Source organism: Acomys russatus, chromosome 3 (genome assembly GCF_903995435.1).
Source record: "Acomys russatus chromosome 3, mAcoRus1.1, whole genome shotgun sequence".
In the NCBI taxonomy this organism is placed as follows: domain Eukaryota; kingdom Metazoa; phylum Chordata; class Mammalia; order Rodentia; family Muridae; genus Acomys; species Acomys russatus.
In genome coordinates, this window is record NC_067139.1 from 4309111 (window position 1) to 4332976 (window position 23866).

At 41.0% G+C, this 23866-nt stretch overlaps 1 protein-coding gene across 1 annotated transcript in view; it reads right to left on the bottom strand.

Annotated features, from left to right (window-relative positions):
• Positions 1–23207, bottom strand: part of Rala (RAS like proto-oncogene A) — a 45767-nt gene extending 22560 nt beyond the window's left edge. The window contains exon 1 of the mRNA XM_051168087.1: positions 23089–23207. The gene's annotated coding sequence lies outside the window, so the exon portion shown is untranslated. The remainder of the gene's footprint in view (positions 1–23088) is intronic.
• Positions 23208–23866: the final 659 nt, after the last annotated feature.

The following is a 23866-nucleotide window of genomic DNA, read 5'->3' on the forward strand; positions in this document are numbered from 1 at the left end:
GATTAAGGCACATTTGCTACAACACTCAATAATAAACACAGCAATAATTTTGTGGTCCATACTGCTCAATCAAGATGTTTTTATTTAAAACAATTGGGGCCGCAGAGGTGGCTCAGTGAGTAAATGTTTGCTGTCCAAATCTGGGGACCTGAGTTTGAATCCCCATCAATCATATGAAAGGCAGGCAAGGGCTGTCGCCGCAGCAACCCTGTGCTGCAGAAGGACAGGAAGATGCTGTGTCAGGAACCCTATCTTGCCCCTGCCTCCCACCTCAGACAGGGCTTCTCTGTGTAGCCTTCCTTGGCTGTCCCAAAACCCATTCTATATACCATGTTGTCCTTGAACTCATGGATATCCTCCTGCTTCTGCCCCCCAAATGCTGGCATTAAAGAAGCATTCCACCACTGCCCAGCTAAGAGAGATCCTATTTTTTGAGAATAAAGTAGAGAGTGACAGAAGAAGACACCGACGTCTTCTCCTGGCTTCCACACACATGAGCATGGGTATCTACACTTGCCCACATGTGCACACAAAAATCAAAGTTTTTTTTTTTCCCTCAAAGTGCATGCCTATAACCCTTGAGGACCGTGAGTTTTAGGCAACCTTGGACTACAACCAAGACAGTCTCAAAAAAGAGGGGCAGAAGGAGAAGGAGAGGGAGAGAAGAGAAGAAAAAGAAAACTTCCTTTTTTTTTTTTTTTTGAGTTTGGTAAAGTGAATTTGCCCATAATGGAAAAGAAAGCAATTTAAACAGAGCTGAGTTGCACAGCTTTCCTTCTTCCTGCCTGCTTTCCAGGCGGTTAATTCCTCAGTTGTTTCCCAGCATCCTAGATTGGATTTCTATCAGTGCTTCTCACAGTGTAATCAGGATTTCCTGGTACAGCTCTGTTTTAATTTATCTAGTGCATTTTTTGTAAAGGAAACTACACACACTCACATTTGGACCAGAGACAACACTAGGAAACAACCTTGAAGAATAGTTTTTTTAATAGTGATAAAACTGAGTTATACGTCAAGACTAACAGGAATGCTCCTTAGAATTCTTCGTTAAGAGTGTGGGATGTAAGCCAGGCCTGGTGGTGCACACCTGTAATCCCAGCACTCAGGGAGGCAAAGGCAGGCAGATCTCTGCGAGTTCGAAGCCAGCCTGGTCTACAAAGCAAGTAGACCAAGTACAGCCAAGGCTGCACAGAGAAACCCAATCTTGAAAACCCGAGAGTCTGGGATGCAGCTCAGAGGTAAAATGACTGCCTAGAATGTGTAAGGAAGGCCCTGGCCCAATTCCCTATTCTCATCCCCAGAAACTCTAACTGGAGGGCTGGGCAGAGGAGGAAGACCGAGCAAGTCAAGGCCCATGAGTCAGACTGCTCCCAGTCTGTACATGCGTATGGAGGACAAACAAGGTATGGAAGCTCTGCTAGCTTTCATAAGGATGTTCCCCAAAATGCCCCTCCTACACGACAGAATTGTCAGAGACAATCCTGCTAGGTTAAGCCAACTTGTATGCAATTTCCTTAATGAACTAATATAAGCACATCAAGTTTATACTACAATGGGATTCTATTTTCTGATATGGCAATCATCAATTCAAATCCCTAGCAAGTGATGTTTCTCTAACAAAGCCTTTCTCTTTATTTTATATAGGTAACTGGAGACTTAGAAGTTTATGGAACATTACAATTGTATAGTTCATATCCAGCAAAGCAGCCTATGTGACATTTATAGTGACTGTGCTGTTTTGAAATTATCTCAGTGTATGAATATCCCAGTTCTCGTTGAGAACTCGACAAATCCTCAACTTAGAGGTTCTATTATGTGCCTGTTAAAAAAATATATTCTATACCCTTGGCAAGGCTACTGCTGAATGTGTATTTGATTTATTATTGAGAATTGGTATTTGGAAGAATAGGATGGCATTCAGAATCATGATTGTGCCTAGGGAATTAATATTTGTATATTGTAGCACTCATAAAAAAGGATTTAATTATGGAAAGCCATACAATGATGACAAAAGGCATTTAGTAATGATGTTGAGAACTGGGTAATAAGAGACAGGCATAGTGGCACACAACTAAAACCCTAGGACCTAGACACAGGAGAGTCTTAAATTCAAAGCCTGGGCTATACATAGTAAGACACTGTCTCAAAAAACAAAGCTCTGAATGTTAGTGCAAATTTTCAAAAAATGCAAAGGCAGCTGTGGTGGTCCGAATGGCCCTCACCAGCTCACATTTGAATACTTGGTCCCCAGTTTGTGGGCTGTTTAGGAAGGATGAGAAGGTGTGGCCTTGATGAAGGTGTGACCCAGGCGCAGGCTTTGCCATTCCCAGTGTACCCACTCTGCCTCCTGCTTGCAGATCTGCATGTGAGCTCTCGGCCATGCCTGCCAACATGCATTTGCTCAGTCATCATGGTCTCTAACCCTCTCAAATTGTAAGCCATTAAACACATTTTTGTAAGTTGCCTTCATTATGGTGCTTTGTGACAGCAATAGAAAAGTAACTAGGACAGAAACTGGTACCAGGAAGTGGGTCTTGCTGTGACAGACTTGACCATGTGGTTTCCCTAGACAAATCTGGAAGACTTTGGGACTTTGGACTAGAAAAGTGGCTAAATGCGATTAGCAGAGCTTAATGGGCCATCATAGTGTAAGCCTGTAAGACAGAAGTCCCAAGAGCAACACAGGCAGCAGAACTTAGTAGTGCTGTCCATGTTGTTCCGGCTTTAGTCATGAGAACCCAAGAGAAAGAGAAAACGTGGACTCTTCTTCTGTAGTTAAGGCGCGCTGTTGAGCGTAGATGTGCAGTGGGGGAACCCCTCCACGTAGGCCCTGAGAGACCATTATGTGAAACTAGGAAAGTGAAGCCTGGATTCTGTTGGAGACTCTAAAATGTCAGAAGGACATCTGTGTTACATCTGCCAAGGAGAGCTGCACATAAGCAGCGGAACCAGCCTGAGAGATGTACACTGCAGGCAGCAAAGCCAGGAGGACAGAGCCATCTAAGCAGCCCTTTGACATCCAACAAGGAACTACAAAATTCAGAATTTGCCCTGTTGTGTTTTCGTCTTACTTTCTTCTCCACTTAGGAATAGTAATGTATACTCAGTGCCACTGTATGTTGGAAGTATGTAATTTCCTGTTTTAATTATCATAGGCAGTTACAGTTAAGAAACTGCCTTGAACCTCAGAAGAGACTTTGGACATTAATAAAAGTGATGAGACTGTGAAAGACTATGGGGACTTTTGAAGTTGGATTAAATGCATTTTGCATTATGATATGGCCAGAAGCCTATGGGGCCAGGCAGTGTAATGTGGTTTAAATGAGAATGGTGCCCATAGGTGGACTGTTCGAATACTTGGACCCATTGGTGGACTGTTTAGAAAGGATTAGGAGGAGTGGCCTTGATGGAAGATATATGCCATGATTTGAGTTTTGTAAGTCTCTTGCCATTCCCAGAATGCTTCCTCTGCCTCCTGCTCTTTGCTATTCCTGCCATCATGCCTTGCCTCCACCATCTTGGATTCTAATCCTCAGAAATTGTAAGCCTAATTAAACACTTTCTTTTATAAGTTACCTTCTTGGTCAGAGTGCTTATCACATCAACAGAAAAGTAACTAATACAGAAGTTTGCAAATAGCATTTATATAGGAACCTTATTTTTAACATAAAAATACAAGTGAAAAATCAGCAAAATAAAATTTCAGTAAAAATAACCTGACTAGTTATACACACAACATGTTTAATTTCCGGGACATTTTGGTTATCTGAATTCCAGTTTTCTACCATGAATGTTACTCACAAAATCAGAGGGGAGAAAAAGAAAAAGAAAAAAATTTGTGAAAACGAAAAGAATTTACAACTGTTTATGACTGTAATGTAACTAAACAGTCATAAATAACTACTCTGGGAATTACAGAAACATTGGTCAGATGGCAATGCTGAGAGAACACAACTTAAAAGAATTTTATTAGCATTCGATTAGGCCAGTATAGGTAATGGTCCCTAAGAAGGTTCCCAAGCAACGTTAGACTAGGGCTGGGCTGGCATGTGTGACCAATACAGTCCAATTGAGATCAAGGCGTGTCATTTCTAGGACATAGTTTTAAAGGACAAACGTGTTTGTACTCTGGCTGTTCTTTCACTGTTTCATTTGGGGGAAAGCATGTTGTGAGTAGTTCTATGGAGTCCCCAGCCTCCTGTGAACAGCATAGAAACTAGGGAGCAGAGTCTCAGGACCTGAGGTCCTGAGTGCTACCTGATGAGACACTGAGTTAGAACAGCATAGCTAAGCAGGCATTAGACTCCTGACTCACAGAAGGGGTGAGAGAAATGAATGTGTGCTGTTCCAAGCAGCAAAGATTGGGGTGATTTTAGTCTAGCAATATATAACTATACAGCTAGTTTACAATTTTGGAGGCTGTTGTGATTTGGATTAAAATGTCCTTTAAAACCTCATGTCTAGGTGGGCAGTGGTGGCAAACGCCTTTAATCCCAGCACTCAGGAGGCAGAGGCAGGTGGATCTCTGGGAGTTCACGGCTACACAGAGAAACCCTGTCTTGAAAAACCAAAACCAACCAAACAAAAAACCCTCCTGTCCTGAAGGCTTGAGTCCCAATACAATAGTTAGAGGACACCTTTTGTTTGCTAGGTAACTGGATTGGAACTCCAATCTCATCAATACATTATCCACCATATGGAGTCACAGCTAAATAGACCACTGGGGAGGGGCTGATGGGAACCTGAGGAGACAAGGTCTTGTTCCTCATTCCCTTTCTCTTTCCCTGCCCTAGCCCTTCCTTGGCCTGTCCCCAGGAGCTGAGTGGCTCTAGTTTGCTATGTACTCCATGCCATGACACTCAGCTTCGCAAGGGCCCAGAAACATTTTTCCTCCTTTTACATTAAATTGTTTTTTTTCCCCCCTGCATTTTGTCATGCAGAAGGAAGCTAACAGAGACTAAGGACTTTCCAGGAACCCACCTTAGGAAAAGTACGTAGGCTGCAAGCTAGTTTGCTCTAAATTCAATTCAGATTTCTTACATTTTGATCCAAACAAAAGATACTTGAATACATTCTTGAAAAAATTCCGTTCCTTTATCTGATTTCTGCTTCTTTGCCTCCTCACTTGTACTTCAACCTCTATTCCTCAGCTACTATGAACCTAGAGCCAGCAAGCTTTCTAGCAAACACTGAAAGCTTTGAAGCAGCATCTACTTAAGTCTGCCACTGGGACTCCAAAGCAGTCACTGACAATACCTAAGTGAAAGAGCATGGCTGTAGTCCAATAAAACTTTTATTCTAAAACCTGGCAGTGGGGTGGACTTGGCTCTCTGCCCCTTTTATAAATGACCTTGGTAACCCTAATGCGTCCACTTATACAGCAGATCCCATTCACTGCAGCTAATTAAACAGACATCACTCCACAAAACTGTCTTCTTGTCATTCATCATTTTGTTTCTCTATGTAGGCTTTGCCATCCTGGAACTTTCTCTGTAGACCAGGCTGGCCTTGAACTCAGGGATCCATCTGCCTCTAGGCAGCCTCTGCCTCCCTAGTGCTGGGATGAAGGCATGGACACATCCTCACTTCATCTTAAAGAACAGAAACTAGTCAGCTCTACTTCTGTGTTTTGAATTCATCAGTGCGTTTCTCTCACTGTTTCCCAACCTCTTCTTACGGACATCAAGAATCACCACTAACACTAATGGTCAATTTTCAATCTTCATTATTCTTCACTTGTTGATAGCCGTTGACCAAAACAATTATTTCCCTCTTTATAAACAATTTCCTTGAAAACATTTTTGCTTTTACTCATGTATGTGTGTTTCTATGGGTGTGGGTGCTCCTGGAGGCCAGAGGAAGGTGCTGGATCCCTGGACCTGGAGTTACAGGTAGTTGTGAGCTGCCTGACATAGCTGCTAGGAATTGTGCTCTGGTTCTCTGGAAGGCAGCAAACTCTTATAGCCACTGAACCTTCTTGTAAGCCCCTCATAAACTATTAAAAACAAACAAACAAACAACGTGATTTCCTTGTTTTCTTTTTTAAAAAAGTATTTCTCTGGGTCGGTAGAAATCCCATTTTGGGAGGGTTCTAACTTCATGACCTAATTACCTTCCCAAAGCTCCATCTTCTAAACCTATCATATTAGAAATTAAGAGATCAATATATGAATATTGGGGATATGTGAACATGCAGTCCATTGCAAACATGTCCAAGGCCACACAGCTAACAGATGTCTAAGCTGGAATTAAAATATGGAGCTAAAATCCCAAAACTACACCAATGCAAGTTTTCGTTCTAGGAAATAATGAATTGGAATAGCCATAGACACCTACAGAATTCTTTGAGCAGAGATAACTAACTAGACTAACAAGTTTACAAAAATCATCTTGAATCATACAAAGACTATTCACAGGGCAAGATTCTTAAGAGCAGAGTCAATATAAATTTCTTCCTAGATGAAACTGTCTCGTAAGTCAATAGAAATGCTTAGAGTTCTCAATCCACACTGATATCCCTGCTTGTTTTTAAAGGAAATGACACTAAAATCTGAGGAAGAATCCTACTGTCTTCTACTATTTTATAGTAGTCATCAAAATGTTTTGTAAAGCAGGAACTAGACAGATGTAAACAAGACTCCTAAGACTGTACACGGAGTTATCTATCTTGCCTCAAAATTCAATATTACCAGTTAAAGATCTGAGGTGATAGAACCCATCTGTTTCCAACTGCTACTGTGGACAGTCATATGCTTGAAATGACTAAAATAACCTGTTCTTTCTCCTACTAGATTCCAAATTTCAGTGGATGGCATTACCATTCAGTTATGTTGAGGTACCCACACCACAAACAGGAAGTTACTCTTGCTGTTTCTTATTAACTCCGCATGTGTAAGTCATTCCCAATCCTTTGCATCATGCCTCAAATCCAGCCACAACTGTACTTAGCTGGAGTTACTCTAAGGATGCTATCCCAGGACAACCTGGTTTTAAGATCTTTTACTCATGTGGCTTGTTGGCAGGAGACCTCAGTTCCTTGCCACTTGGGTCTCTCCCCTGGGCTACTTAAAGGCCATGATGGTATGACAGCTGGCTTCCTCCAGACTGGGTTATCTAAGAAGGCCAAGCAGAAGCTTCACTGCTTTTAAGCCTTTGAAGTCACATTGTAATATTATTTTTCAATAGTCTTTGGCTCTGCAGGTTTTCCATTATTTATTGTGAAAGGAATCACACAGGATTTAAACATTAAGAAACAAAGCTATTTGGTGGACATCTTGGAATTAGCTATCACAAACAACTTTACTAGAAAACTAGGAAACATTGCTCAGAAACCTAAATAATAATAATAACTTAGATTGTTAATGATTAGAGCATAGTGACGGTTAACATCACCAATTTGACCATCTCTAGGCATACTGGTGAGAGATTATGGAGACCAGGTTACCTTTGGGCATGCCTGTGAAGAACTCCTTAGACTTGGTTGACTAAGGTGGGAAGGTGCAACTTAACTGAGGGTGGTAAATAAAATTATAAAATTCTACTGAATTAAAAAGGAGAATTGAGTTGAGCACAAGAATCCTTCTCCCTCTGCTTCCTTACTGTAGACGCAATACGACCAGCTTCATTAAGCTCTTGCTTTCCATGGTGAACCGCTCCTTTGAAGGGTGAATCCAAATAAACTCTTCCTTAATCTGTGCTGTCAAGGTACTTATCACAGCAATGACACAAGTAACAAAGACAAACTCTCATACTGTAGAGATTCCATTCCTATCCCAATTCATCCATAGAATCAATGTGGAAATCAGTCAGTCAGTTTTAAAATTTGAAAACACTAAGCTCTAAGTGCCCAAGACAATACTGAAGAATAGAAGTGAAGAGTGCAGGGTTCAAAGGCTAGGCCCTGTTCTGTTCTGTTCAACAAGCAAGACTTGCACTGTGGTCCACATACTGTTTTCTCCACTGCAAGGCTGCTCTTTAAAGATTCTATACATTTAGTATAGATAGAAACAGAAAGAACAACCAATGGAGTCTTTTTTTTTCCTGGTCTTTTTCAAGACAGGGTTTCTCTGTGTAGTGTGGCTGTCCTGGACTCACTTTGTAGACCAGGCTGGCCTAGAACTCACAGTGATCCACCTGCCTCTGTCTCCCGAGTGCTGGGATTAAAGGTATGCACCACCACCGCCCGGCTTACCAATAGAGCCTTAAAAAACAAAACAAACAAACAAACAAACAAACAAAAAACCACTCAGTCGTTGTCATTTTTCTCTTTCTCGCTTCATTTATGAAGCCATAATGCCAATTCACCCCAGTTTGGGTATGAAGAAAATGCACTTAATAACAACTTTCATTTCAACATATGTTCAGTTTGCTTAAAAAGGAAAAGTCCTTTCTGAACTGTTGTGCCTTCACTTCCCACACCTGGACAAAGTCACAAAATGAGTTTTATTAACTAATATAACAAAAAGGCCACAAAAAGAAAGCTGTCGTTTACCCATGGCCTAGTAACTGTAATATAAGCAATAGTGTTTTTCGTGTGTGTGTTCAGTTCTAAATCCTAATGATATTAAAGTTACAATTATGACTACAATATTTCTAACCAAAAGGCATTTAAGGTTCAGAATTCACCAAAGGTTTGGTTATATTACACTTAATGTATTAATATAATGAAAACAGCAGCAAGTAATTTATGGATCTCTGACATTTTTTTTTTGGCAGTGTGTGTGTGTGTGTGTGTGTGTTTTCAAGACAAGGTTTCTCTGTCTCGAGGCTGGCCTCAAACTCAGATCACCTGCCTCTGTCTCCCAAATGCTAGGCTTACAGGAGTGTGCTATCACCACTACCTGGCCAAACAAATTCTTCAATTTAATAGCACAGTTCTTTAAAAAATTCTGGATGGCCAAAGACCAGCATGATGAAATTTTGTTCTAGTTTGCTTTCTGTTGCTGTACCAAACGACTTTGACCAAAAGTAATTGAGGGGAGAAAGGGATAATTTCATCTTATACTAACAGGTCATAGCCCTTCATGAGCGGAATTGGGTAGGGACTCAAGACAGAAACATTCAAGCAGGAAGTGAAACAAACATATTGCTCACTGGCTTGCTCTAAGGCTCATGCTCAGCTACATTTCTTACACACCCCAGACACATCTGCCTAAGAAGGGTATCACTCAACAGTGGGCGGAACCCTCAAATATCAATTAGTAATCAAGAAAATGTCCCACAGACATGCCCATAGGCCAATTTGATGGAGGAGGGGATTTTTAACTGAGGTTCCCTGTTCCCAGCAGGTGTGTGGACCATCAAGATTAGCCATCATGCATATAAACCTGTTCTTATGGGCACTTTCCCTGGATTCAATAATTCTGGAATATGGAATTCTGAATGCTTCTACTAGTGTTATACAGCACTTCTGTCTTTTGCCTCCCTTTCATTCATGGCCCCTACTGAATACTACTGCTTATATGCCTGCCCACACTCAGTAGTTTTCTTTTACTCCTAAATTATGTGGAAACCACTAGCAAGCATACGCTGGTGAGGTATGGTGGTCCAATGACTTTCTCAAGCATCAACTGAATAACAACCTGTACCACTGGGGCCTTGGCAATATTACTCTGGATGCTGAAAAATATTTTTTGATAAAAAGAGAGAAGGAAGGAAGGAAGGTAGGTAGACTTTACATCTTAATGATGCAGTCTTAAACCTTAGTGGTTTTCTACCACGTGGTGTGTGTTTGGATAAATAAATGAAACACTGAATCCAAAATTGCCTGCTCAGGGCCTAACCACAGAAGGTAGTCTATAGATTCTAGAGACTATATTTGGGCTCTAAAATTTAAGCTTTGAATAAGTATATGTTAATTACAATATTTTTAAAAACTAGGATGTTACAAACTAAAGAGATGAATTGGTGGAGCATGTGGGAAGCACCAGTTTTATAACTACCGTTTCCATTAGTTGAGTAAGGTATATGGCATGGCCAATGGCTACTTTCAAGTCTGTTATGAGATGTACAGTTTAACAAGTCCTCAAATGTGTAATCCAGAAAGCCAAAGAACAAAGAGCAGCCTCAAGATCATGTTTCAGCTCAAAACAAGGACATATTTTATAATGAAACGTTCCCACATGGAGCGTGCTCACAGCACCATTGTAGATGTGTTTAACAATGGCTAGTGGCTTGGGGTACAGATATGGGGGAACTCAGGAAATGTCTCTCTGACCTAAGGGTTTTTGTTGCTGCTTTGTTTTGTTTTTAGCTGAAGGTAGCAATCAAGAGATAGAAACCAAGGGGCAGCTCTCCACCCACCTCTTTTTTGCCAAGAGACAGGATAAATCTTCACTGAGTGGATTCTAGACTCCATCAAAGAAATTCGTAAGCCTTACTCCCATAGTGTCTTCCCATGCACACCGCCTTCCCAGTTTCTTGTCCCTGAAAGTCTAAAACATGTTTTTTTGGGGGGCGGGAGGGAGGAGGGCAGGAGTAGGAGGGTTCTGTATTTTTCCACAAACACATTCTTTGTTGAAGATGCTACATTAGCCACTATTCTTTGCTGAGCTGTCTTCTTATGATGTGTGTCACATACATTAATAAACTTTTCCTCCTATAAACATCTTTTGTTAGAGAACTCAAGACAGTGAAGTACTAAGACTTTCTCCTGCCGGTGGAGAACTATACTAGATGACCTTTCAAATCCCTCTTACATGCTGAAAATAAGTCTTGAAAGATAGTATATGAAAGAAATGCAAAACCCACATAGTATCAACTCCATGAACAACTAGTTGTATTACTGATTCAGGATTTAGAGAAAAAAAATCTGGTTTGAGCAGGAAAATCAGCTACATCAACAGTCCTCATCATTGTCACCAAACCTATCACACACCCAGTCATGAAAATGAACTGGGAACATCTTTCTTTTAAAACTCTTTTTAAAGGTGACTCCTGTAACATATGGACACCAACACAGCTTGCGAACCCCACGTCAGTGAATGTATAAGGGCAGCAAACTAATTACAAAAGGTCGAGTCCAACAATCTGCAGGAGTACAGGGACTCCAACACCCTCTCAGCCCTACTCAGAGAGCTAGAGAGAGAAGAGAAAGAATGGCTAGAAGCAGACATTGTCTCACCTTCACCTCCTAGGGAGCTGGGGAATCACTGCAGGTTTTATCTTAAACCATGTATTACAGGTATTTCAAAAAAGTGCTACTCATAAACTCTGATCAGAGCCAAAATTAATCAGGTAACAAACATGTTTTTATTTGTAAATAATTCTTAATTAACCAATCGTCTACTCACTACAGAATGATGCTACACACTAAGAGAGGCACACATATGATTTTTCTGTGTATCATCTTGTCCTCTTAGAGAGGGAGTTAACAATCCACTCCTCACTCAATCACAACAAACCAAATCAAGAGCTAGATTTGTGGCTGAGTAATAGACATGCAAAGGAACTAAGAAAAGCCTATTTTTACTCCAACCCCCAAAGCACCCTCATGGTTAACATCATTACAGAATGCCAGCACTCTCCAACTAAATCCTTCACACAAAAGACACATATCTAATGAAAAGCTACTGTTCTCAATCTCTCTCTCTCTCTCTCATATAGAACACACACAAAATTTAGTAATAATAAGGTATCAACCCAATTGAAAAAAGGAAAAAGACTGGATTAGTCACTTCACTAAAGCAGTTATATGAATGGCCTCTATGTACATACAGAGACACTTAACACCAAGGTCATCACAGACAGGCAAATTAATCACAAGGAGGGCTAGGGATGTAGCTCAGTCTGAAGATGGCTTGCCTTGCAAAGCACAAAGCCCTGGGACAATCTTCAGTACCACATAAGTGGCCATGAACACATGTATTCTCAGCACCTGGGAGGTGGAGACACAACACAACCACACCAACGCCATGAGATTATCGTTTTATAGCTATTAGAATGGACATATAATACAAAATGACAACAAAACAAGCTATACCCATGGCTGGCAAACATGTTCTTACGGCTGAGCCCTCAAACTGAAGTCCTCAAATGCTGGAGGTGGGAATGAAAAAATAAAATAGTATGTTGCTAATTTAGAAGACAGCCTGGCAGTTTCATAAAAAGTTAAGCAACTCAGCAATTATACACCTGGGTATATACCAAGAGAATGAAAATATATTTTTATAAAGACTTTTACATGAACAGTCACAACAAGATTATTTAATATAAAAATCCATAGAAATAAACCAGATATCCATCAACTGGTGAATGGATGAGCAAAACATAGTAATATATCTACAGGATGAAATACAACTCATCAATAAAAATGGAAAAACTACTAATACATGCTACAAAACTAACAAGCCATAAAAACATGCCAAGTTGGAAAAGAAAAAAGAAAAAAAAAAAAGAAAACCAGTACAAAAGACACCACATATTATATGATTCAGTATTTATAGTCTGTCCAGGAAGAGCAAGGGAAATTCCTAGAAAAGAATATAAAACAGTTGAGATGTAGTATGAATAAATTAATAAAATTACATTTAAAAAAGAATATAAAACAGTAGTTGCCTAGTTCTGGGCAATGGGCATAGGGGCTAACTTGGGCATACAGAATCTTAGCAATTCAGGCTAGGGGTGGGGAGCCTTGACTGGTAAAACACTTGCCTTGCAAGTGTGAGGACCAGAGTCTGATCCCAAGAAATATACAAACGCCAGACATTATGGGGGCACTGGTAATTCTAGTGCGCGGAAGTGGAAACGGGGATCACTGGGCTCCCAGGCCAAGAAGAGACACTATATCAGAGGAGTTCCTGAGGTTGACATCTGATGGCCTCACACACATGGACTCCCCGCACATGCATGTACCCCCTCCACACATACATAAAAAAGAATCTTATCAAAGTTTAAAACCTATGCTTCAAAGATGTTTTAATATTATGTTATGGCAATGCTTTCACAATTCAGGAAGTTACTAAAAATCAAATAAACTTTAAGTGGATAAATGTTATGTCATGTAAATAAATAAAAACAAATTAATAAAAGTTGATGGATCAGGGATACAATTCATTCTAAAAGATAAGGGAATAAAAACATAATTGGGAAAGAGAAATCATAAACTCTAACTGGAACCTAAGACAAGGGAAAAACAGCTATTAAAAACATTAGGAGACAGACAGTACTGCGGAAGCATTATTAAGTTTCTTAGACTTTAGAATATAGAAGTTATGTAGAAAACTGCCTTTATGCTCAGAAGATGCAGCAAAAGAACAAAGAGATTCACTTCTCCATTTACTTTGAAACAGCTAGTCAATGAATTAATCAACAAATAAACAAGAGCCCCTTAACTTTGGAAAGAAAGGGAAATGTAGCCAAGGAAAACCAGGACTGGCATGCAGGGCACCTGCTCAGCAGGCATGCAACTCTGGGTTCAGTCCCCAGCACCACACTGAATAGACGGATGGATGAATGAATACATTTTAAAAATTAACAATCAGTGGATAGTGAATACAGGTGTGGGTTTGTACGTATTCAATGTGCTGCTCTTCTAACAGTTCTGTAGGAGTGAAAAGATTTAAATAAAGCATTCCAAATGGAACTCTCATTTGTCGCTTTATATTAGTTTTACTTTTAGTTCTCAACATCTTGAGTGATGTGGTTAAAACACATTTGTGACCACACCTGGCTTCCCAGTTGATCTTTATTAAATTAGTTTTACATCCATCTATCTATCTATCTATCTATCTATCATCTCTCTCTCTCTCTGTGTGTGTGTGTGTGTGTGTGTGTGTGTGAGAGAGAGAGAGAGAGAGAGAGAGAGAGAGAGAGAGAGAGAGAGAGAGAGAGAGACACAGAGAGAGAGATGTGTAAGTGTGGAAATTGATTCTCTTCTTCCACCATGTTGGTTCTGTAGATGAAATGCACGTTGTCAGACTTGGCATCTTTACTCACAGAGCCTTCTCATTAGCCCTCACTGAATCTTTATATGGAACAAACAGGAGATATAGATAGTCCTATCTATATAGGCATAGTAGCATGGTTACACGTACAATTCCAGTACTGTCCCAAAAAGAAAAAAAAAGTCAAATAACATCATGTATACATAATTAGTTAAGTTCTATGGTGGTTTAAATAGGGATGGCTCCGTAAACTCATGTGTTTGAATGCTTGGCTATACAAAGTGGCACCATTAGGAAGTGTGCTTGGAGTAGATGTTGCCTTGCTGGAGGAAGCATGTCACTGTGGGGATGGGCTTTGAGGTAGTATATTCTCAAGCTTGGCCCAGTGTGACACAGTCTCTTGCTGCTACCTGAGGATCAAGATGTAGAACTCCCCGCTACCTCTCGAGCATCATGGCGGCACACAGGCAAACATGCTTCCCACGATGATAATGGACAAGCCTCTGAACTGTAAGCTAGCCCCCCAACTTAATGGTTTCCTTTGTAAGAGTTGCTGTGATCAAGATGTCTCTTCCCAGCAATAAAACCCAAACTAAAACAAGTTTCATGCTTAAATATTTAGTCATAATATATACTTAGATTATATAACATGAAGCAGTACTATTTTTGACTACTCTAGCCATAACTTGGGCTTTGCAGTTTTGTAACCAACAATACACTATTTACTTAAGAGACACAGCCAGTATTCTCTATGAATACTCTTAACTTTCTAATTTGTCTTGCTACTTGCTAATCCACAAATTCTAACAATGTACTTTAATAATTTAAAATTTTAATAGTGGCACCAGAAAGATGGCTTGGCAGTTAAGGCTGTTCATTGCTTTCCCAAAGGACAGAAGTTCAGTTCCCAACATCTATGTCAGGCAGCTTAAAACCACCTGTAACTCAAGCTCCAAGGGACTCAACGCCCTCTTTGGCCTATTTGAGAGCGCGCGCGCGCGCGCGCACACACACACACACACACACACACACAGCAGTTAAATTCACAGACATAGATACATCACATACGTATATTCATACATACAAACATACATACATACATACATGTTAAAGTTTCAATAGTATGAACCTCATCAAAAATGCTAATGTAAAACATAAATCTTGCTAGTGAACAAAAAAGGAAGTTTAATTAAAAGTTCACATAATTCTTATAATAAAGCATTCTTAGCCTTTGACTTTAAATTAAGCCAAGTAAGAAGAAAAGACATGATATGCTAAAATATAGATTACATTACATACACAGGACTGCTTAGACAAAGCACCCTTGCAGATGAAAGAATACAGAAATTATATCTACTACAGCAGCTATGAGAAAAACTTGGACAACAACAAGTGTTTATACAGATGAAATAAAACTGGGAACACATTGCTAGTTCTTCCATATTTTCACCAAATTGAACAGGCACATTAGGGGATATTCTGACCAATCCTCAAAATGCTAACAAAGTCAGTGGGTACAGTTCAGTGGAAAGACACTAACATAAGCCCTCAAGCAGAAGCACTCACGTAGCAATCAACTAATGAATGGATAAACAGCATAGTCACACAATGGATTATTCAACCATACAAAAATGAAGTATTCATATATGCTACAATGCAGAGAACCCTGAAAAAACACTATGTTAATCTAAGTAGCGAGATATAAAAGGCCATCTATGGAAGCCTAACACATCTGGAATAGGCAAGTTTGTAAAGACATGAAGTACAGGCACCAAGGGCTGCAAGGCAGGATGAATCGCAATGATATCTATCAGATGGGCACTACTTTCTCCTTAGGAGGCAATGAAAGTATTCTAGAATGAGTGATAAAGGTAACACAACTCTTTGATTATACTAATAAGAAACTTTAAAAAGGATGAGTTTATGGTAGATGAATTACATTTCAATAATGCTTTTAAAAATAATTAGTACTTTATTGCAGGAAAAGGGAGCAAAAGAACATAAAAGGACTAATCAGAGAAAAGCAAATCAAATAACCAATAAATATACAAGTTTCAAACAATGTAACAAGACAAATATAAAAAAAGGACTGAATTTTCTGAACTTAAAAAAAAAAAAAAGCAAGAATAAGAAGAGACCAGTTTTTCACTCATTTGGGACTAAGCAAACAACAAATAACAAAATTAGCAAATAATAAATAAGGTAAGGGACAGAGAGACACATCTAATTGTAGCACACAGACAGGAGAATCAGGGAGACCTGAGAGACTAGTAGGGCCGTGGGAAAGGTAGCAATTATCAAGCACTAAGTGATCACAGCTGGTGTCCCAGAAACCTAAAGCCTCAGAAGACAGAGATTTTCTTTCACAGACTGAATGTCTTAGGGAAAAAAGATGAGTCAGCGAGGTGATACATGCCTGCAATCCTAGCATAACCAAGGCAGGCCTCACAAATTCCAGGCTAGATGTCTTGAAAAACAAAGGGGCCATCACACTTCTTAAAAAAAAAAAAAAAAAAAAAAAGGAAATAAAACGTATAAGGACACAGATTTCTCTGGCTAGAGGGCAGTGGAGAGGATGAAAAAGATAAAGAAGATAAAAAAAGAAAAAGAAGTTACTCCAAACTCTGTACTAGGACAGCAACATGTGCCAAAGAGTGAGACCTGAGGTAACCCAAAGTAAGAAGTTCTCCAACCACACCCAAGTCAAATCCCAGGCCAGTGAGGCAGTTAGAAGCAGAGAAAAATGGCTGCACAGGTCACAGGAGAGCAGAGGTGCACAGCAGGCATGGACCAAGATGTCTGGTAAGATGCTATGACCTAGGACACAGATATTATTAACACCCTGACAGCACTCCTAGGATAGTAAGGATAAAGAGGCCAGTGCAGGGACATCTAGGGACAAGTTCTACAGCCTGAGGTCCAAGAAAATAACTGCCTACCATCCTCTGGGGGAGGAAAGATTTAAACAACAGACAATGGGATATGGACTGAACAGAGAGTCACACATAGACCTATATAATCTTGAATTTGCAAGAATCTATTCACTGACTGTGGTGTACCTTCAGTAGTGAGCACCTGCTTAGCATATGCAAGGTCCTAGGTTCAATCCCCATCATCAAACAAGCAAACAAAAAGTTATTCTAGTGAGACATAGTATGTACTAAATAAATATAAATACCTACAATCCCAGTATTTGTGTGGTAGTGGCAAGATCAGAAGTTCAAGGTCATTCTTAACTACATAGCAACTCCAGGTCTACTTGAGCTACATGAGATCCTGACTCAAAACAAAATAAAACAAAACAGGAAATATGTTTTCCATATGAACTACACAATGATGAAATAAACACACTCTTCACAGTTGTGGAAGACGGAGCACTGGTGTGTACTGTCTATTGTTATGAGCAGAATGTCTGCAGCATGCTGGACCAACAACTGATTTCACATCTACACATCATTATAAGCAGAGGGCTGGGCCTGCGTAACTGAAGAAAGTATAACCTCATAGCCAGATGATGCAGGCCCTTGGATAATTTTGTCTAGAACTACCCCATACCAGCATACTCTGAGTTATCCCTGGATACACTCATCAGATTACACATCAGCTTTGCTATATGCGCTAAAGAACCAATGATGCAAGCCAGAGCCACAGCAGGATAAAGTGAGCTTAAGCTCAGGAGGCTGGGAGAAGACAACAGTAACGTCTATAAGAATGCCACAGAGAAGCAGGAATAAACAGGATAGATTTGTGAACTGGGAAACCACCAGGCAGTTTTAACCTTGCTCACCATAGTACTCTGTTGCTCCCCTTAGGAAACTCAAGCTTGAGTGCCTCTCAACATATCTGTCTATAGTGAAATCTCTTTTAAAGAGACACTGGAGAACTGCAATCTTTGAATTGCATATCCATAATCATATTAATACCCAGGTACAATGTATGCATCTACATAGCCACTTAATACTGTTCTAGAGAGACCAGCTAAAGTAATTAGACAACTTTAAAAATGTGAACATGGAGAAGAAGGAATAAATTGTATTTTTAAAAGTTTTTTAAATTTAATTTTGCTTTATTTGCATTGGTTGAGGCCATTAGATCCCTTGGACCTGGAATTACAGACAGTTGTTGAGCTGCCATGTAGGTGCTGAGAATTTAACCTGGGTCCTTTGCAAAAGCAGACAGTGCCCTTAGTCACCGAGTCATCTCTCTAGCCCCCAAGAAGTTGTATTTATAGATGATGTGACAATATCTGGAAAGCCTAAAAGAAAACAGTGTAAAGTAACTTAGAAAGAATTTGGTAAAGCATTAGGAAAATGAGCAGAAATCAACAGTATTTATCTGCATAACTAACAATCAGTTTGAAAATGTATCTAAAAAAAGAATGAAAATAAAATATGACTAAATTTGACAAGAAACATACAAAAGTTGTAATAAAAAACATAAGTCAGTTCTCACAGACATAAAAATAAGCAAGAAAATAAAGACATTGCTTGTTCTATATTAATGTTAAAATGTCACAGTACCATCAAGATGTCAACTGCTCCTAAGTAAATTTATTATGCATAAATTAATGCATAAGAATTGCAACAGAGTCAGGAAAATTGATGATAAAATTCCCAAGGAAAAAAAAATACACCAGAAGAACCAGAGAAACACTGAAGAGAAGCGGCTGCAATGGGTGGGCTGGCAGGGGGAGGGGCTGGCGGGGTGGGGGGCTGGCGGGGGGAGGGGGTCACCCAGTCAAACAGTACAGCAGACCTCAATGTGATATAAACATCTGTGACTAGAGTGTTGGCACAGGCACAGCCCTGGTCAGAAAAGCCAACAGAATAAAACACAGCCAACTTGAAACAACATGTGCCAAATGAACAAAATATTGGTTTTCATCAATGGCACTGACTAACAACATTGGTATTTGAAGGTGGTAATTAAATTCATTTATCACACCATATACAGAAATATGCCCCATGTGGAACTAAACATGAGATGTACAACTGTACAGTAAGAAAGTATGAATTCCTGTACAATCTAAGTGCATAGAGAAGCTTTCGATGATTAAACTCCAGAGGAAATAAGTTTAAGATGAATACAGTTAATTTAATTAATGGCAAAAACAACATAAGTAACACCAAAGGATGGCTAAATATTTTAACATCTGTCAAAATTAAAAGCTAGTGTTCTTTAAAAAAAAAAAGTTGAAAAGATGAAGGAAAAATACCAGGAAAAATTGTGTACAAAACCATGCTAATAACAATAATAAAATGTTCTTAAGCATATTTTAAAAAGTATTCCATTCACTCATAATAAGAGAAATACAAAAGAAAACTCCACTAAGAGCAAGCCCGGTGGTACACACCTGGAGTTCAGTACTCAGGAGAGTCCAACAAAACTTGAAATAAGCTGATGAGAGCATTCTCCAAAATGTCCTAAGTATAGAATAGAGGTCACGGAAGCAGAGTCTCCCCTCACCCAGCAAACTAAGACAGTCTCCTTACTTCAACTTACAGTCGTCCTGACTGTTAAAAAATGACACAGAGATCTTGTGGCTTAGATGCCCACCATCATAATCTTTGTGGAAATGTGATTTTATCTATCTTCACATGGCATCTGAAGTCAAGGTCATTTCATAGTCTTTGGTTTGACTGTCCATAATTGTACTGTGAAACCCTGATACAGTTTCAAAACTGAATCAAACAATAGAATCGGAACTCAGAGTTAAGGAAGTTATGTATGTCAAGTGTTCTGTATCTAATATAGGACACAGTGTGGAGCTTTCAAGAAAGTAGCATAACGTTTCATTTCTACATGACTTACTGGCACTTTTTCCCCTTCAGCTTTTCAAGGTTTTGTTTTTGCTTTTTGCATTCAAGAATATTTATTTTAACCTAGACAGTGGTGGCACACACCTTTAATCCCAGTACTAAGGAGGCAGAGGCAGGTGGATCTCTGAGGTCAAGACTAGCCTGGTCTACAGAGTGAGTTCCAGGACAGCCAGGGCTATACATACAGAGAAACCTTGTCTCAATCCCCCACCCCCTCCCCCCCAAAAAAAAGAAAGAAAGAAAAAAGTTTAATGGTTTGTACAGACTACTCTCTTGACTTGGGGAGATAAACCTTCATTTCCATCTATGATTAATCCAGTGATGAAAATTTTCCTTTTAAATTGTTCTCAAGTTTCAAAAAGTAAACATGGAACACTGTTCCCCCGTGGAGCTAGAGAAGGTGCCATGTTACTTGGAGTGACAGCCTCTCCTTCCCCGTCTTTTAAACCAATGGATGGACTTGATTTAATGACTAAGCCCATTAAAAAAAAATAATTTTTAAACAGCAGGGGAAAGGCAATGAGACCTATAAGAACAGAGTTTTGCAACTCCGCTTGTTTCTTTAAACATTCCTTCTACTGTCCTACCCTTATCCCACCTACATTAGTGGAAGAAAGAACAAGAAAACAAACATGATTCTAAACAGGATGCAAGAACAATGTCCAGCCATTTATCATCTTGACATGCATACACAGACTGTGTGTGTGTGTGTGTGTGTGTGTGTGTGTGTGTGTGTGTGTGTGTGTGTGTGTGTAGGGGGGAGGGAGGGGGCCTCTTGGCCAGGGTCACTAGTGGCTTCAGGCCAAACTTCATGGCTAAGAGTGGTGAGAGCAGTATCTGTTTTCTGGAAGCTCAGTTCAGTCTGAATCACCTTTCCCTTGACTTAGGATTAGCTGAAATTTTCAGTGCTCTTAGAGATTGTTACTGTACTTTTTTCTTTTTCTTTCTTCTTTTCTAGATAGGGTTTCTCTGTGTTGCCTTGACTGTCCTGAGCTCAATTTGTTGACCAGGCTCACAGAGATCCCAGGTGCTGGGATTACAGGAGTGTGCCACCGTGCCTGGCTGTTACTGTACTTTTAAATCTTAGCTCTACTGCATGCTAGCAAGCTAGCTTGTGAGTAGAGATACTGTAGAGATAAGACATATGAGTGGTACTGGTCTCATTACAATTCTCTTAGCACAGTGCTTGATGGGCAATCAATATATAAGAACTATCACTACCAAGATGGTTGTTGAATTAAAGGGAAATACAACTTCTATATAATAATGTTATGAAACCAAAGGCTTTTCTCTCCTTAATCTAAGAGTTATGTTTTATGAAACAATGGAAACTGTTTACTACCTCAAGATTATAATCTCTTCCCCAGTTAACATTTACAGCTTCTTGCTCCAGTATTTGTAAAATGTCTATCCTTGTCACTCATTTATGAAAAAATACAAGAACCTATTAGTTTGGTGGACCTATATATAAAAAGTGATATTGGTACATTTATTTGAGCTCTGTGGAAATAGTGCTTAGAAAACCAGTACAGGGACACCATACACTACAAGAAGAAGATATCAGCAATTTGTCCTTATTTGGACATCCCTAAACTGAGAATAATGCAAACAACGATAGGCCAGAATATTCCCTTCAAAATGGTGAGCAAGATTCTTTCCTATAATTAGCCTCCCCACCCTGAAAACCCTAGAAAAGGTGTTGTAATGAAATAGTACTTAAAAATAAATGTTACACACAACTGCACACTCAGCAGGCAGAGAACATGTGGATCTCAGAACAGACACATGGAAGTGCCTGCTGGTAAAGGACAACAAGGTCACATCGGGGTGTCAGAAGACTTCATGTATCCAGGGCAAAAAACGAGCCCCTCTGAGCAATCCTACGCTGCACCTTGCTCCTAAACAGCAGCGCTACCTCTCAACTTCCTCTTTTTGATTAAGACTGGGTATGGTTATCAACTCCAAGCATACATTTGGCTGCCTTTTGCCAGAAATCTCTTCCTTCTAAGTCTGGATATACTTTAGACGTAAACACGAAACAATGAAATATAAATTATTACACTGTCTAATCACAATCCCTAAGATTTTTAACCTTTCCCAGGACAGAGTTGTGAAGAGCAAACTCTTCCTGACTTGCTCTTTGATCTTCTGGAGAACATGAAGACAAAGCAAATCCTTATGTTCCTGCGAATTTCAAAGGAACAAAACTGTACTCTCGTGAGACTGTCCGGGGCCTTGCTAGAGACTGGGTCTAGTACCCATTGCTTGCTAGAGTACCTACTGTCATTGAGCGACACCCGCAGCTGAAATCAATTGCTCTGGAGAGTGACTATGAGGTGAACTACACATCCATTCAGTCAGTGAAGAAATGTGGGTAATTTCTGAGCACTTTACATGGAAACAAAGAGGAAGATGAGATGGCTCCTACTCTGAAAAAAATTATGCTATAGAAACATATTAAGGGTCACAAAAATCATTTACAAGAATATTGTATCAACAGATACAAACAGCATAAGCCAATAAGATATTCTTAGACATAGTAACATAAGCTAAAAGAAATGCCCTCTATGCTGTTTTGTAATGAATTTGTTTCCAAATTTTGGGAACGTGACCAAAGCTGTATTTACAGGAAAACAATTTACAGAAATAAAGGTTCTCCCTGCACACATACCCAAACTGCAAATTGGGTGCTTTCCAGCTTGACAGGTAGGGCGTGGCACCAGAGTTCTCATAGTAGCTCAAAGACACTTGGCTGAGCTCTCACAAGTCTGGACATTCTGGTTTCAAAGCAAAGGCCAGTTAATGCCTTAATTTTCCCCAAGTCCCCCAACAACACAGCCAGCCACCACACCCGCCTACTCAAACACACATATACCTAGCTAAAGAACACAAATCCTATCTTCTACTGGACACCTTTCAGGAACTTCGGGCGGAAGATAAGCCCATCGCACAATATATACCTACATTGCCTTCCTCTTCTAGAGGCTAAACCTGTACAAGAAGAGCCCACGAGCATTCAGCCGGACGCGGAGCGTCTAAAGACTTCAGACTGAAAAAGCTATTCCTTTAACCGAGACTGGCGGAGAAGCTAGAAAAGCAGATGCTCTGTACCGGCAAGGGGTGGATTGAAAGCGAGGGAGGACAAGGGCGGAGTGCGGCGCAGGGACTGCGGCTGCGGCGGCCCCAGGTCGCAGGCACCGCCCGGGCGCGGCCCTAGGAGCCACCGGCGCGAAGCAGGTGACCTTCGGGAGAGGCCGCCCGCTGTCTGGGCGCAGTCCGGTTCCAGCCCAGGCGACCGGCGGGACAAGCAATCTCGGCGGCCGCGGGCCTTGCCCGTCGGACACACCCCCGCCGCGGCCCGGCCTCCCCGACCGGCGGGCGCTCACCTGCACCGCGAGCCGCTCGCCCCGCCTGCTCTTGGGCCTCGGCTGCGCCGATCAAACCGCGCTCGGCGTTGCTTTCGGAGTTCCGCGCGGGGCGCGGCAGGAGGAGTCGGGAGGGCGGCTTGGGCGGCTTGGGCGGCGGCGGAGGAGGACTCCGGCGCTCCGCTCTGGGGAGACCCACCCTCCTCCCGGCCGCTCTGCAGCAGCCGCCGCAGATCACTTCCGGGGCGCGGGGGTGCTGGGCGGGGCGCCGGACGGCACTTCCTGTCCTCGGGGCGGTGTAGGCCGAGGCTACCGGGAACAAAGGCTCTCCTGGCACGGGCGAGGCGCAGTGGGATAGCTTCCCTGCGGCCCTTCGATGATCCTCTGCGGCCGCGAGGCACAGTCACCCTGCCCCCCAAGGCCCGGCCGCGGTTCCCGTCGTCTCCCCAGTTTACGGAGGGGCTCCTGGGGAAAGTCGGGGAGGGGGAGGCCGCCATCTTGCTCCTGGGGGCTGCTAGGTTCTGTAGCAGGCGTTTTCCAGAGTGTATCCTGGTCGCTTGTCCTAGTTGGAGGATCTCGGTGGTTAGTTACCCTGGACTGGAGAACTGGCCTCTGCGGATGGGCTTCGGGTTCCTCTTGGAGGAGCCTAGGGTCCCCTTCGACACTAGATATGACACTCAGATAAGGCGGTAGCCCCATGACACACTGATTTCATGTCTTAATAGTTTAACTGAACCAACTGTTTTCTTTAAACCCTCTCATAAGTTCGAAATAGTTTGCCTGCGTCTGTTAACTGCCA